This window comes from Dermochelys coriacea, chromosome 5 (genome assembly GCF_009764565.3).
Source record: "Dermochelys coriacea isolate rDerCor1 chromosome 5, rDerCor1.pri.v4, whole genome shotgun sequence".
Classification (NCBI taxonomy): Eukaryota; Metazoa; Chordata; order Testudines; family Dermochelyidae; genus Dermochelys; species Dermochelys coriacea.
Genome location: NC_050072.1, coordinates 31,924,020 through 31,939,593, shown reverse-complemented (window position 1 = coordinate 31,939,593; position 15,574 = coordinate 31,924,020). Strand labels below are relative to the sequence as shown.

The window sequence follows — 15,574 nt, the reverse complement described above, 5'->3', positions numbered from 1 at the left end:
ACATCACCCTCGTTTTTTACCCCCTTTATCCTTACCCAGAGACTTTCAGCAAGTCTGTCTCCTATTTCCATCACAACCTCAGTCCAAGTGTTTACATTTTTAATACATAAGGCAACACCTCCTCCCTTTTCCCCCTACCTGTCCTTCCTGAGCAAGCTGTACCCTTCTATACCAATATTCCAGAAGGGGAAATGGTGCAGAATGTGGGTGCCTAATCATTAAGCTGGTCTTCACATTGAGAGCACCTGGACATTATGAATTGGGACCTAGTTTATCTGAGATTTCATTTTTCTCACATCTGTGATCAGTGGATGTGCTGAATCATAGCCCCCCACTTTAAATATGAAGGGGCTGTTGGCAGGCAATTTTCCTCAAAAGGTCCTTGTTCTCCAGAGTTCATATTTGTTAACTTTCCATCCATACCATGAGGCCCATCTTCTCAGGCACTGCATAGTGGGTGAGTTGTCGGATCTTCATGGTTAGATGATAGGATGTTATGATTGTCATAGTGAGTAGAGTAAATGAAATTTGAAGTTTTATGCACTGATCTTTATAAAATAATATTTTAGAACCCTACTTTAACTTATCTCTGATGACAGTAGAACAAGGTGCTGAAGTTCTACTTGTACAGTAGGTAATGTGGAAATTTTCCACCAAGTATAAAAAGTTTCCCATCAATGATTAATAGAAGTAAAGTAGGTTGTGTTCTCTGGCATCTGTCACAAAATAAGGCCCTGCAGAGAGAAATGCTTTTAATATCATGCCTAACTGCATTAAAAACATGACAAACAAACCATGAACGAATATAAAAGACTAAGACATCTGCCTAGCTGTTGAGCAGAGCTTAGCTGATATAAAGTGTGCCTTGTTATTCTCTAACCCCAGACATGGTCTTATTAAATTAATACTTATAGCTATGTGACAAACATAGCGTGTGAGAAAGAGGTTAATACCCTTCCTGAGCCACTATTTAAAGTTCATAGCTGGCCTATTTTTAGGCCACAGTGCAAGATGTTGGTTCAATATAGAAACAGATCATATGTCCTTGCAGAATATAGAACATTGTGATATTTCATTTCCAGAGAACATAATTAAGACTGTACATAAATTATATACTTTAGTTATACAAATATATACCTTTATATGAATTATATTAACTTCTCTGACATTTAAGTGCAATTAATTGCAAATGTAGCTCTGATGTGACATATTATGTTTAAAATTCAATTCGTATTTATAAACTTAAAATATACTGACTTAGTGTATCAAAGCCCTTACACAAAATCATTGGCAGGTTATTCAAAGAAAGGGTGATCAAATATACATCCTGTCTGATAACTACAGAGGTAGCCCATATTCAACAGTGTAGTAGCTTCACTTGTCACTCTTAAAATATATCACTAATATGCATTATCTATGCCACCAAGCTGCAGTTATAATATATTGTGTTACTCTGTACTGCAATGACAGGACTTTCAAGTGATTTCCTGTGATATAAAATCAGTAGAGTTTAAATCTGATGTATTCGTAGAAATAAAGATTAAGATGTAGCCTTGTTTAATATAATTTGAAACTTTCTGAATAAGTCATGGGACCATATTTCTTATGGAAATAATCCTCAATTCATATTTAATTCATAAGGTAGGTAATGGGCACACAACTTAAAAGCTATTAACTGTTAAATAAATGTAATGCTTCAGGCTTGCAAATGAACAGAGATTGTTTTTGCCTCACTTAAATGCTCGTTTTAAAATGTCTTCCATATTGCACTGACCCTTTTCTTGGGGTCACTGAGAGTGTCATGGTACATGTCCCATTCAGATATTTAGTAGCCTGATAGTTACTGTACTAGGGTCCACAGGTTCTAGCATTTGGTTGGATAACAATACACACTAAGAGACATATCTAGTACAATAAGAGGCTTCCCTTCTAGCTTGGCAGGAAAGAAAGGGTGCAAATACTAAAGTCTTAGTGGTTAATTATTGAGAACAAGTACAGTCCATTAATGGCTATTAGCCAGGATGGGTTAGGAATGGTGTCCCTAGTTTCTGTTTGTCAGAGGGTGGAGATGGATGGCAGGAGAGAGATCACTTGATCATTACCTCTTAGGTTCCCTCCTTCTGGGGCACCTGGCATTGGCCACTGTCGGTAGACAGGATACTGGGATGGATGGACCTTTGGTCTGATCCAGTATGGCCATTCTTATGTTCTTATGTACAGCATAATTCCTAAATAAGCCCATAGGAGGTAGTCTAGTAAAATTATATAAGGCTCTCGCAGGGCTTCTTGGATCCACTATTAATATTGTCACTAAATTCCCACACTCTCTGGAATGTATCTCAATCAACCATTCCAAGTTTTGCCCTTTTAAGATTGGCTTGCTACTGGCCATTTAAAGAGACCCAAGAACTGATTCTACTCCAGTGCCCTGATTGTTTTAATTTCTCTAGGTTATTCTACTCCTGATAGTCTGTCTTCTCTTCCCCTCTCCCCCTTAATTGTTTCTTATCCAATATCCTTGGTCCTGTACTGAAGTTGTTCCTTCAGTCAGATGTTTCTTTTTGTGCTCCCAACACTTGCTGAGTCTCTTTATACGTCCTGTCCCCCTTGTGCATCTGTCTTCTCCCACAACTACCCATCCTCAGTAGCTACGCCTCAGCAGCACCCTAGCCCAACACTTGTCTTTCCATTAGGCTACTCGAGGGCAGCTCATAGTCAGTTTTATCAGCTGTTCAAAGGCTCTCTTCAGGTCACAACTCATCAGGCTTCCTCTATCAGCTGATTATCACTTTCTTGGATGACATCCCTCAAACAGCTTGCAGTAAATTTGTGCTCCAAAATCTGTTTTCATTATTGTTCTAGCTCTGCATGCTTATGAAGATGGTTCATACTTTCAGGATTAGCAGACGTGATATAGTGTTCCTGAGACTTCAGGCAACACTAATTGCGATAACAGCAATAGCTAGCTACAGTTTGGGATAAGGGCTTCACCACACTCCTGCCACACAGTGGCTGACCACCCTGCTTTGGTGCTATAGAACACTACTGACATTGTTAGCTAGACCAGCTACCACCACCACCACCACCCCTAGCACTCAGGAGAATACTAGTTGATTCTGCTCCAGTGTCCTTCCTCGATAGCACAGCCAAGCAAGGCAGGTCAGAATTTTGTCCTAAGTGCCTTGCCTCAGGTCATATAGTAAACCAATGATAAAGATGGTAATAAAATCTATTTATAAATGCTCTTTTCTCCTTCCTGTTTGTCTTTCCCTTTAGATCCCTGTGAGATGTATAGAACCATGTTTTTATTTGAAAAAAATCCTAATTTGTAGTAAATAAGATTATCACTTGTTCTCTTGTTTCTCCTGCTTAAAAAAGCAGAATTAATCTAAGTGTTTTTAAATGTCTGCTCCTACCCTGTTTTGTGATGCTGGCTTTACCTAATGTTGGACTACGTTCACAGCATATCAATACAGTAAGATTGTGCATTAAAAAAATTAATTCCTAACTTCATCTCTATTCATCATATTAAATTTGAACTTGATTGAATGGCTAAAAATCACATTAGATGCAAACAGAAATGTAACTATGATAACTCTAAACATAATTTGAATGTTGATATTTCAAAGCTCAGCTAACTATGATTTATCCAGTATAATCAGTTAGATTTAATTAAACCATTACATCATTTTATACAGAGAGATTATGGTCTTTTAAGTCATAATAGGAAAGAACTATTAACCTACCAATTAATGAGATAGCAGAATTTCTGAACCAAAAGTCCTTGGATAGTTTTTTTTTTAAAATATCAATGCACAAATCACCATTTATTTTTTTTTAAAAATAATTTTTACTCTTATTGTATCTGCTGTACTATATATGTAGGATTCTGACAAAGTATGTCCCCTTCAGAGCCTTCTCGTTTGCTGACTCATTTCATTTCACTAAATAGGACTGCAGCATGAAGATGATCTGAGGAAGAGGGCAATGCAGAGAAGAAGAGGGAAGAGTGGGGAGGAGTACAAAGAGGCAGAGGTGGAAAGAGGAGAGGAGAGGGCAAAGTGACTTTAATATCTTGGCACAGATCCTGTTCCTAGCCCTTCGTGAGCTTTCCCTATAATTCATTGCTTTATTTTACTCTTTTCTTTCAGTCCCAGCCTATCTCACAATGGCATCCTAAACACAGATTCTTCCTCCCAACCCTTGACCCCCAGGTGATTTGTTTGCTTCTGCCCACTGCTGAGTCCTCTTTCCCTCCTATGTGAGGCAGCCCAGATAGCTTAGCTGTGTGCAGAGCTATCACCTGCTACTCTACCTCACTATTCCGTATTGCCTTCTGACTGTGAGGCACTACTGCTAGGATCCTGCCTTAACTTGTCTCTGATAACAGAAGAAAATACCAGGTTGAGGAAAGGAAGGAGAAAAGAAATTGAGTTTAGTTACTTCTCATGGATGCCACAATCCCACTACTCAATACAGAATTGTCCAAAGTCAACTCAAAAGGAGGAGAAAAGAGGAAAGGGAGAGTAGAATAAAAGAGGAGGAATGGGAGCTACGTCTATTAGAATTGCACAATACGGTGTGAAAATAACATTTATATTCTGATTTAAGTTTACTAAAACCAATAAATTCATCTATATCTGAAAAGTCAAACTTCAGTTTATTGTATATTGTATCAATTACAAAGATGGACTCAAACAATAAAATTCCGATCAAGAACTGGGTTCAATATTACCGAAAGTTTTGGGTTGTTCAGATCCAGTGGTGAAATCATGGCCCTATTGAAATCAATGGCAGTTTTTCATTTACTTTGACTGGGCCAGGGTTTCATCCCAGGGTTAGCATTTAAATATGTTTCCAGTGTGTCATTCAGATTCTATATATGATCTAGTTGTAAATACGTTGGTCCCAGGATATTAGACGCACAAGATGTCTCTCTCACCAACAGAAGTTGGTCCAGTAAAAAATATTACCTCACCCATCTTGTGATTCAGATCCTGAGTCAGTTTTCCCAAAGCCCAAGATGTTAATGGCTATGATTTTGCTCAAGAACATCATTAATCAGTTGAAGCTAGGATCCAGTGATATAATATTGTTATAGATCTGTGCATGCACAAACAGGGCTTTGGTATGCTACTACTCAAAACTAATTATAGAAATATAGAGCTGGAAGGGAACTTCAGAGGTCAGCATGTCCAGCACCCTGTGGTTAGGTGGGGCCAAGTATCCCCCAAACTATCCCTGACAGGTTTTTGACCAATCTTTTCTTTAAAACCTCCAATGATGGGAATTCCACAACCTCCCTTGGGACTATGCTTATAGTTAGAAATTTTCTCCTAATATCAGACTTAAATCTCTGTTGCTAGAGATTAAGACAATGACTTCTTGTTTTACCAGCAGTAGGCATGGAGAATAGTTGATCACGGTCCTCTTTATAACATCTCTTAATATATTTGAAGACTGTTCTCAGTTCCCCCCTCAGTTTCTTGTCTCAAGACTAAACATACCCAGTTTTTTTAATGTCATAAATCAAGTTTTTTAACTCATCATTTTTGTTGTTCTCCTCTGGATTTTCTCCAGCTTGGCCACGTCCTTTTTAAGACATGGTGCCCAAAATTAGTTACAATACTCAGCTTCATCAATGCCAAGTAGAGCAGAATGATTTTCTCCCATGTCTTAAATATGACAGTCTTGTTAATACACTCCAGTATGATATTAGCCTTTTTACAACTGGACCATATTGTCTTATGTTCCATTTTTGATCCACTATAATCCCTAGATCCTTTTCTGCAGTACTAATGTCTATCCAGTTATTCCCTGTTATGTATTTGTGTACTTGATTTTTCCTTCTTAAACATGTAGTACTTTGCACTTTACTGAATTTCAGCTTTTTTATTTCAGACCAATTATCCAATTTATCAAGGTCATTTTGAATTTTAACCCTGTCCTCCAAAGTGCTAGCAACCCCTTCCAACTTGGTATCATCCATAAATTTTATAAGCATACTCTCCACCTCATTATCCAAGTTGTTAATGAAAATATTAAATAGTTCCAGACCCCTGAAGGACCCCACTAGATAGAGTTTGATAGTGAACTATTAATAACTACTCTTTGAGAACAGTTTTTAACTACTTGTGTACACACCTTATAGTAATTTCATCTAGGCCACATTTATCTGGTTTACTTATGAGAATGATTGCTTTACTTATGAGAATAGACTAGTCTATTCCCTGGGTCCGCCCTTTTCCCCATTTTAAATTAGGTACTATGTTTGCCCTTCTCCAGTCCTCTGGGACCTCTCCTGTCCTTCATGAGTTTTCAAAGATAACCACTAGTGGTTCCGAGATTGCTTCTGCTAGTTCCTTAAGTGCCCCAGGGTGAATTTTGTAAGATCCCACCAATGTGAATACATCAAGCCTATCTAAATATTCTTTAACTCTTTCTTTCCATATTCTAGCTTGCATTCCTTCCCCCTGGTAGTTAATATTAATTGTGTTAGCTGGTCACAATTAACCTTTTTCATGAAGACTGAAGTAAAATAGCCATTAAATGCCTCAGTCTTTTTGGTGTTGTCCATTATTAGCTCTTTCCCCTCTAAATCGTGGACCTATACTTTTTGTCATCTTTCTCTTGCCTGTAATGTATTTATAGAACCTCTTCTTATTTTCTTTATATCCCTTGGTAGGTGTAATTCATTTTGTGCTTTATTCTTTATGGTTTTGTCTCTAATAGTTTGCTTCTTCACAAAACAAATGTAAGGCTTAAAAATACAGTAAAGTACTTGAAGAAATGTTTGAAATAAGGACAGTAACCTAATTAACTAAACAATAGTTGCACCCTTGTATGAAGAGTATTATGGGCAAAGTTACTGGATATATAGAGCAACCAATTTTAAAACGTCATTTCAAATATTTATGTTTGAAGTACTGAAATATCTCATATGTAGTCAAAACTAAAAGCCTCTATAAGCAAATCTTTTAGAATAACTTCCATTCTTGATTTAAAGATTGCCAGTGATGGTGCGTCCACCATAACACTTAGTCAGTTGGTCTAATGGTTAATTACCCTCACATTTAAAAATCTGTATATTATTTCTAGTCTGAATTTGTCTAGTTTCAACTTCTAGACAATGAATCTTGTTATACCTTTGGCTGCTAGATTGAAGAACTCTCTATTATAAAATTTTGGTTCCCCATGTAAATACTTGCACACTGTGATCAAGTCATCCCTTAACCTTCTCTCGGTAAACAGATAGAGCTCCTGGAGTCTATGACTACAAAACATGTTGTCAAATCCTTTAAATATTTTTGCATCTCTTGTCTGAATCTTCTATTTATTAACATCCTTTTTGAATTGTGGCCACCAGGACTGGTTACAGAATTCCAGTAATGGTCACACAAAAGCCAAATACTATAATCTTCCTGTACTCCTACTTGAGATTCCCTGTTTATGCATCCAGGGATTGTATAATACTTTTTTGCATTGGTCTTCACAGCAGAGGATATGGGGCCTAAGCTATTCTTTTTAGGTGAAAAATCTAAGTAACTGTCCCAGACTGAGGTGTCAACAGAGGAGATTTTGGAATAAATTGATAAATTAAACACTAATAAGATACCTGGACCAGATAGTATTCTCCCAAGAGTTCTGAAGAAACTCAAATATGAAACTGAAAACTACTAACAGTGGTACATAACCGATTGCTTAAACCAATTTCTGTACCAGATGACTGGAGGATAGCTAATGTAACACCAATTTTTAAAAGAGGCTCCAGAGGCAATCCTGGCAATTACAGGCCAGTAAGCCTAACTTCAGAACTAGGCAAATTGGTTAAAGCTACAGTAAAGAAAATAATTATCAGACACATAGATGAATACGATTTGTTGGGGTAGAGTCAACATGGCTTTTATGAACATGCTTTACCAATGTACTAGAATTCTTTGAGAGTGTCAACAAGCATGTGAACAAGGGTGATCCAATGGATACAGTGTATTTGGACTTTCAGAAAGCTTTTGGCAAGGTACCCCTCCAGGGACTCTTAAGCAAAGTAAGCAGTCATAGACTAAGATGAAAGGTCCTCTCATGGATCAGTAACTGTTTAAAAGAGAAGAAACAAAGGATAGGAATAAATGGTCAGTTTTCACAGTGGAGAGAAACAGTTGGGTCCCCAAGGATGTGTACTGGGACTTGTGCTCTTCAACATATTCATAAATGATCTGGAAAAGAGGTGGCAAAATTTTCAGACAATACAAAATTATGCAAGATAGGTAAGTCCAAAGCTGACTGTGAAAAGTTACAATGGGATCTGACAACATGGGATGACTGCGCAACAAAATGACAGATGAAATTCGATATTGATAAATGCAAATTAATGCACATTAGAAAAATACTCCCAATTATTCATATGCAATGATGGGGTCTAAATTAGCTTTTACCACTTAAGAAAAAGATCCTGGAGTCATCATGGATAGTTTGGCTATTCTTATGTTTGTTTCTTTTTTATTACATTATTTATATCTGTTTTGACTTTCTCTCTGTAACACTGGGCTGGTTATCTCACAGTCATAAGCTTCCTTACAATATTTCCAGCACTTCTGTTCCGGATGATATTTTGACACTTCTGGTTCTCCTCCCAGCTGGAAACCAAAGTTAAAAAGACATATTAGAACATTTCATAACCTTTAAGAAGTTGCAGACTATACTCAGTTATAAAAAGGAACTAAGGCTTTGTGGCTGGGAATAGGACGTCTTTTTTCCTTCATTGCTGTCTTTCTAAACTGAAAGTGCAACAGAAATACAATACAGGAGGCCAAATAATGTTCTCTCACAAAGATCAAGCAAGGAAATTAAGCAGAAATGAGGGAAGTTGAATATTGTTTATAGACTGACTTTACTGAAGACTTGGTTGAACCATATAACCTTAAAAGGATTACCCTGTCTGCAGTTGAACTTAATATAATGATAATTCCAATGTATAAAAAATGTATACAAAGAGTTGAATAGAAAACAACAATCATGTAGGAAAGGAAGGAAAAATATCCAGAAGGCCAGCATTTATATAGATTCCCAAGAATATTTTAAGTTAATGCTTTATCCCATGGGTTGCAGATACACAATTACCTTATCTTAACGACTCTGCATTATCTTATGCATTTATGGAAGCTGACTTAAACTAATGTAAGTTATAAATAACTGCAGTGAAGTCTATGGAATTATGCTAGTGTAAAACTGGTGTAGGTGAAATCAAATTGGCACCTGAGTGTTGTTAAAAGTGCTAATTACTCCAATATTCAAACAGTGGAAGGAGAATGTTAATATTATACACTGAACTATTAAACCTAGCACCATGCCAATTTTTCACCACAGACGACAGAGGAAAATAGTCAATGCACTTTAAAAAAAAAAGAGAGAGAGAGAGACAGATGAAAATGTCATTGATCTAACAGCTCAATGTGTCACTATATAGTTTTCAGGAATAACTAAAATATTTTTAAAGTGCAGCGTTAATGATTAATCACAAGATATCAGAGCAATTTAAAAAATATACTTAAGCTTCCAGAGTCCCTGGACATAATGTTCTGTAGGTTTTTCTGTAGTGGTCTCGTCTCACTTGCAAAGAAAAATTGTTTTCTCAGTACTGCTCCTTTTGTGCTGATCTCTTCCTGGGATAATTTGCTTGCTCTGGAAGATGAATATTGACCATACTCTGTGCAGCCTACTCTGTCAAAAGACCGGGAAATTGAGGCAAAGATCACAAGTTATTTTTAGTTTCCTGAAACAGTTCTTCCTCCTTTTAAGCAGAAGCAGAGTTTAAGAAGAGTATAAATCAGAGGCTCTCTGAACTAAATACCACATTGTTTGGTTTAGCTACTCATGTCCTACAAGCCACAGCAAATGTAGACAAAGGCTGTGTCTTTACTAGTGATGATTTTATGTTTTTCTTTCAGGTCATTGTTAAAAATGTTAAGTAGTGTGGAGCCAAAAACTCAATCCTGCAGTACCCCACTAGAAAAACACCCGCCCCGTCTTCTTAAGGAAATTATCCATCCACTGAGCACTGGTGTACATCTCCCTCTAACCCCCAAACCACAACCAAAATACAAAGTCTGACCAGCTTCACATGCTGGGCCCAAACAAGCTGACAGCCCTTTGGAAAGGTCATCAATCATCTTCAGGCATATTGAAGTCATGCAGAGCAAGAAGATCTGATGATTTCAATAAAGGTTGAACAAAACTGTCAGGGAATCCAAGGTGTAAATCAGTGCTCATCCCATTTAAATCTTATCTTGAGAATCTCTCTGTGCTGATTTCCCTTTAACCACTTTATATATTAAATATTTTCTCCCTAAGAATTTGCTCATTAGTTGGGTAGTTTTTTGGTGTGGCGGGGAGGAGCAAGAAGCTCGATCCTGATGGTACCATATCATGTAGCACAGTCTGGGTCCTATCCTGAAGAACCTACTCGGGAAAAACTTCTCTGAGAGATTTTTCTGTGTACAGAATTCAGGACTGCAGTTTGTTCTTATTACCATTTCTTGAAATACCAAGCTATTTCTTATAGTGCTTTTCCAGTTACATAAAACCCACATCCATAATCTTTACTCCTTTCTATTTGCCCAATTAATATAATATGTAATAAATGTAATATGATACATAAGAACTTCAGGTTACTGCATGACTTGTGATTAAGACCAACAAAAAATTCTATATTAGTCACCTTGATAGATCTAAATAAAAAAACAATTTATGGAAAAATAGAGCACTTAAAAATGTCATTTTGTTGCTCAGTCTTCATGCATTTCTCTCTCCCTTTCTGGTAATTTTCCACCTTCTCAGATTTTAAATAAGGGAATTTTGTATTTTAGCTTAAGCTTGTATGGAAATAAAAACACATAAAATGGATACATTCACTAGAACTATAATGGCTGAAATTATCACAGCAGTGGTTGTATAAATCAAAGCAGCCACAAAACAGCCTTACCTGATAAACTCTCTCTCTGTGTGTGTGTGTGTGTGTGTGTGTGTGTGTGTGTACAGGTGTATATATATAACTTATATGTAGCAAGAGAGAGGTAGATAGAGTGATGAGTTCTCAAGAGGAAATATATATTTTCAAAGAAGGAGAAAGACTTATAATTATGGTTGGATGTATTTTCCAAGTAGACAGTGGTACCCTCTCTTTTGGAGTTAGAAGCTCTGTATGTGGTGGATGGGCTCCACTTGTATCCTTTTATGTCTTGCTCTGGAATTATTTCCATATTTCACCCCTCACCTCCATTCTCTCTTTCTCACTATCCCCTTTTCAATTTTCTTATTTCCTCTTTTTCCCTGATGATTTCTTATTAATTCTTTATCTTCCCACCCCATCCTGCCTTTTTGCAAAGTTTTTCTTCCCCTTCCCTGAAGATCCCACTTCACAGTCTCTTTCTCACAATTCACTTTTGTTTCTCCTCCTTTTCTCTCTCCCCTCAATCATTCTTCTTTCTGTCTTTCCCCTTTTTTCTCTCTCATTACTCATCCCTTATCTCTCTCTCTCTCACACACACTGAGTTCCATCTTCATTCTTTCTCCCTGCGGTTCCATACATTTCTCTCTCTCCTTCCCTTCCTGTCTACCAGCTTGCTGTCATCTTCTTGCTCTCCTTGATTTCCAGTTCCCACACCTCTCTTCTAGCTCTCTTACAAAATCTACCCAACTTGCCCTCTTTCCCTGGTGTCTTTCTTGCTCTCCCTCCCTGCATTTTTGCTACTACCAAAACAGAAAACAGCCTGGGGTCAGATGGCTGGATGGGAGGCTGCTTGAAATCATTGGGCAGGCAAACAAGAAACTGCCAGCTATTGTCTTCTCCCTGGCTTCAGCCAAGCCAAATTAAGGCAATCTAATGTCCCAGGCACACTTGTAACATAGGTCCCTCCCATAGCTCCACCCCCAACTGTGAATGGATAAATCAGGGTGTTCCCTTCCCAGAGAGGCAGTGACAGTAGCAAGGAATCCCCTAATACCCACTAAGAAGTGGCGGTAGGGAGACGAACCCCTTAGAAAGACAGGAGAGGCAGGAGGGCTTTCCCTGCAATACTTATCCCATCATATAGGGTGTATCTACTTGGGTGACTGGGTCACTGCACTCTTCTCCTCCTTCCTTTGATGGGAATGCCCCAGAACAATAATTCTGGATTCTTAGTGTCCCCCCCCCATGGAGAAGAATTGGACATTTCATACCTTTCAGAGCTATCGTTTCAGGCTGATTGCAGACTCACATGGACATCACAGGATCAGTTTACACTCACTTCAGATTTTCTAGCTTTTCTTTGCAAACACAGTGTCTAGAGGTTTTTTTTTTTAAATAAAAGCTCATATTCTGATGTCATGTGAGTTCAGGAGCTGAGGCCTTAGGACTGGGACATATGCGTTAAAGTTGCTCTGGCTTCAGCCAAAGATAAGCAATGATTTTGTATTTTGAGAAGGAGCAAGGTAATTGCCTCAACTCTCAGTCGTCTCTTCTTCAATCCATCCTGGTTTGCTCTGCTGCTATACTATCCTCCTACCACTGGGAGCCAATCATGGGAGCCAATCAGAGTAAACACAGGGAAAGGGTCAGTCTTTGGAGCTGAGATGCTCCTTCTAATTATTTTCTACACTACCATTACCTCTGACTAATTGGCCCCAGCAGTCACATGCAGCAAGAATCACTATGCCTCTCCCTATGCAGTGAGCTTATGCCTTGTGAGGGAGCCTGACTCATGGGTTGGGAGCTAAGACAATAAGAAAGAAAGAAAGAAAGAAAGAAAGAAAGAAAGAAAGAAAGAAAGAAAGAAAGAAAGAAAGAAAGAACTGTGAGTAAAGGAGAGTTTCTTTACTTTCTCTCCATTACTTAAAGAAGAGCTTGCAAATAAAACTGAAATCCTGGCCCCGCTGAAGTCTATCTGAGGTTTTTCATTGATTTCGGTGGTGTCAGGATTTTACCATCTGCCTTTTTGCACCAATTAGACCCATTTTGCACTCCTTAGAACTTTATTTTTGCACAAGTTGATGCACATCTTATTCTTCACTCACTGTCTCTGACTAAACACTTCCTGAGCCAACGCTGCAGTCTCCAGCCATTCTTCATGTTATTGTGTAATTTTTGTTTGTCCCCTGATCTTCCCACCCAAAGAAGAAGCTGAAGGAAAAACATATATAGCACAGAGCTAAGTACAGAGCTATTGAATGGTTGAGACCAAGGTCAAAGGGAATTACTATAGTTCTCCTTTTTGAAGAGGCAATGTCCCCTTGTCCTTAGAGACCCTACTATTTTCACCTTGTCATTACATAGTGACATTCTCCTGAGTGAGTGTCCTAATATGTCATAACTCTGTCCCAAATGTAGGAGATTTAGACCAATACTTCCTTAGCTCTCGTCCCCTAGCACTCTACTCTACTTACTCTACATTGATGACATCTTTATCATCTGGACCCATGGGAAGGAGGCCCTTGCGGAATTCCACCAGGATTTCAATAATTTCCACCCCACTATCAACCTCAGCCTGGACCGGTCCACACAAGAGATCCACTTCCTGGACACTATAGTGCAAATAAGTGATAGTCACATAAACACCACCCTATATCAGAACCTACTGACCTCTATACTTACCTACATGCCTCCAGCTTTCATCCAAACCATATCACACGATCCATTGTCTACAGACTAGCTCTAAGATACAACCGCATTTGCTCCAATCCCTCAGATGGAGACAAACAGCTACAGGATCTCTATCAAGTGTTCTTAAAACTACAATACCCACCTGGAGAAGTGAAAAAACAGATTGACAGACCCAGAAGAGTACCCAGAAGTCACCTACTGTAGGACAGGCCCAACAAAGAAAATAACAGAATGCCACTAGCCATCACCTTCAGCCCCCAACTAAAACCTCTCCAATGCATCATCAAGGATCTACAACGTATCCTGAAGGGCAATCTCTCACTCTCACTGACCTTGGGAGATAGGCCAATCTTCGCTTACAGACAGCCCCCCAACCTGAAGCAAATACTCAATGGCAACTACACACCACACAACAAAAACACTAACTCAGAAACCAATTCCTGCAACAAACCCCATTGCCAACTCTATCCGCATATCTATTCAAGGGACACCATCATAAGACCTAACCACATGAGCCACACCATCAGGGACTCTTTCACCTGCACATCTACGAATGTGATATATGCCATCATCTGCCAGCAATGTCCCTCTGCCATGTACATTGGCCAAACTGGACAGTCTCTACGTAAAAGAATAAATGGACACAAATCAGACATCAAGAATTGTAACTTTCAAAAACCAGTCAGAGAACACTTCATCCTCCCTGACACTCAATAACAGACTTAAAAGTGGCAATTCTTCAACAAAAAAACTTCAATAACAGACTCCAACAAGAAACTGCAGAACTGGAATTAATTTGCAAACTGGACACCATCAAATTAGGCCTGAATAGAGCCTGGGAGTGGATGGGTCACTACAAAAAGTAATTTTCCCTCTGTTGATACTCACACCTTCCTGTCAGCTGTTGGAAATGAGCCACCTTGATTGCACTGGCCTTCTTAGCACTACAAAAGTAATTTTCCCTCCCTTGGAATTCACCCCTTCTTGTCAACTGTTGAGAATAGGCATTTCCACCTTAATTGAATTGTCTCGTTAGCACTGACCCTCCCTCCCGCTAGGTAAGGCAACTCCCATCTTTTCATGTGTTAGAATATATATTCTGGTTACTGTATTTTTCACTCCATGCATCTGATGAAGTGGATTTTAGCCCACAAAAGTTTATGCCCAAATAAATTTGTTAGTCTCTAAGGTGCCACAAGGACTCCTCATTGTTTTTACATTTGCCCTAGACTTCTTTTAGTGGGGAGTAAGAAATTAATGGGGATAATAACTTCCTGCCACTGGGACACTTGTTTTGCCTTGTGCTCTTCTTCCAGTTTCATTTTTTTTTTTCATTTTGGAGGATCCATTCTTTAGTTTGGATTTTCTCTCTTCACTTTTGTGCCATACATGTGCTTCATTGGTCCGATGAAGTGAGCTGTAGCTCACTAAAGCTTATGCTCAAATAAATTTGTTAGTCTGTAAGGTGCCACAAGTACTCCTTTTTCTTTATTGGTCAGCAAGTAACACAAATCTAGTAAAACCTAAGGCAATCTTTGTGATTGGTGCCATCTAGTGGGCACCCTTAAAATCTTCCTAGATGATTTTACAACAGTATTTGCTGCATTACCGATACACCTTCTTGTATTTGCTGTAGTGAAGGCCTGGGATATGCTGCTGTTACTGAAGTAACATTGAGCTTTCTGAGGCATTGGCATGATATAAATAGTACTACTGTTTGCATGTTTTTGTGTTTTTAATACAGTTGTGCATTTATATACAGATGATCATATATAAAGTTTTGTCATACTTTTAATACATTGGTTGCTAACTGAACCCAATGGGCTGTGTCCTGTTGGAATCCCTCTTCATGCCCAATACCAATCAATCTCGTGAAATGTTCTTCAGCGTGGTAGCTTGTAAACCCTGTTCATGGAACTGAATATATTGTCCAAGGGA

At 38.4% G+C, this 15,574-nt stretch overlaps 1 protein-coding gene across 2 annotated transcripts in view; it reads left to right on the top strand.

Annotated features, from left to right (window-relative positions):
* HCN1 (hyperpolarization activated cyclic nucleotide gated potassium channel 1) overlaps positions 1-15,574 on the top strand; it is a 319,704-nt gene that overhangs the window by 269,833 nt on the left and 34,297 nt on the right. The gene's annotated exons all lie outside the window — the stretch shown is intronic.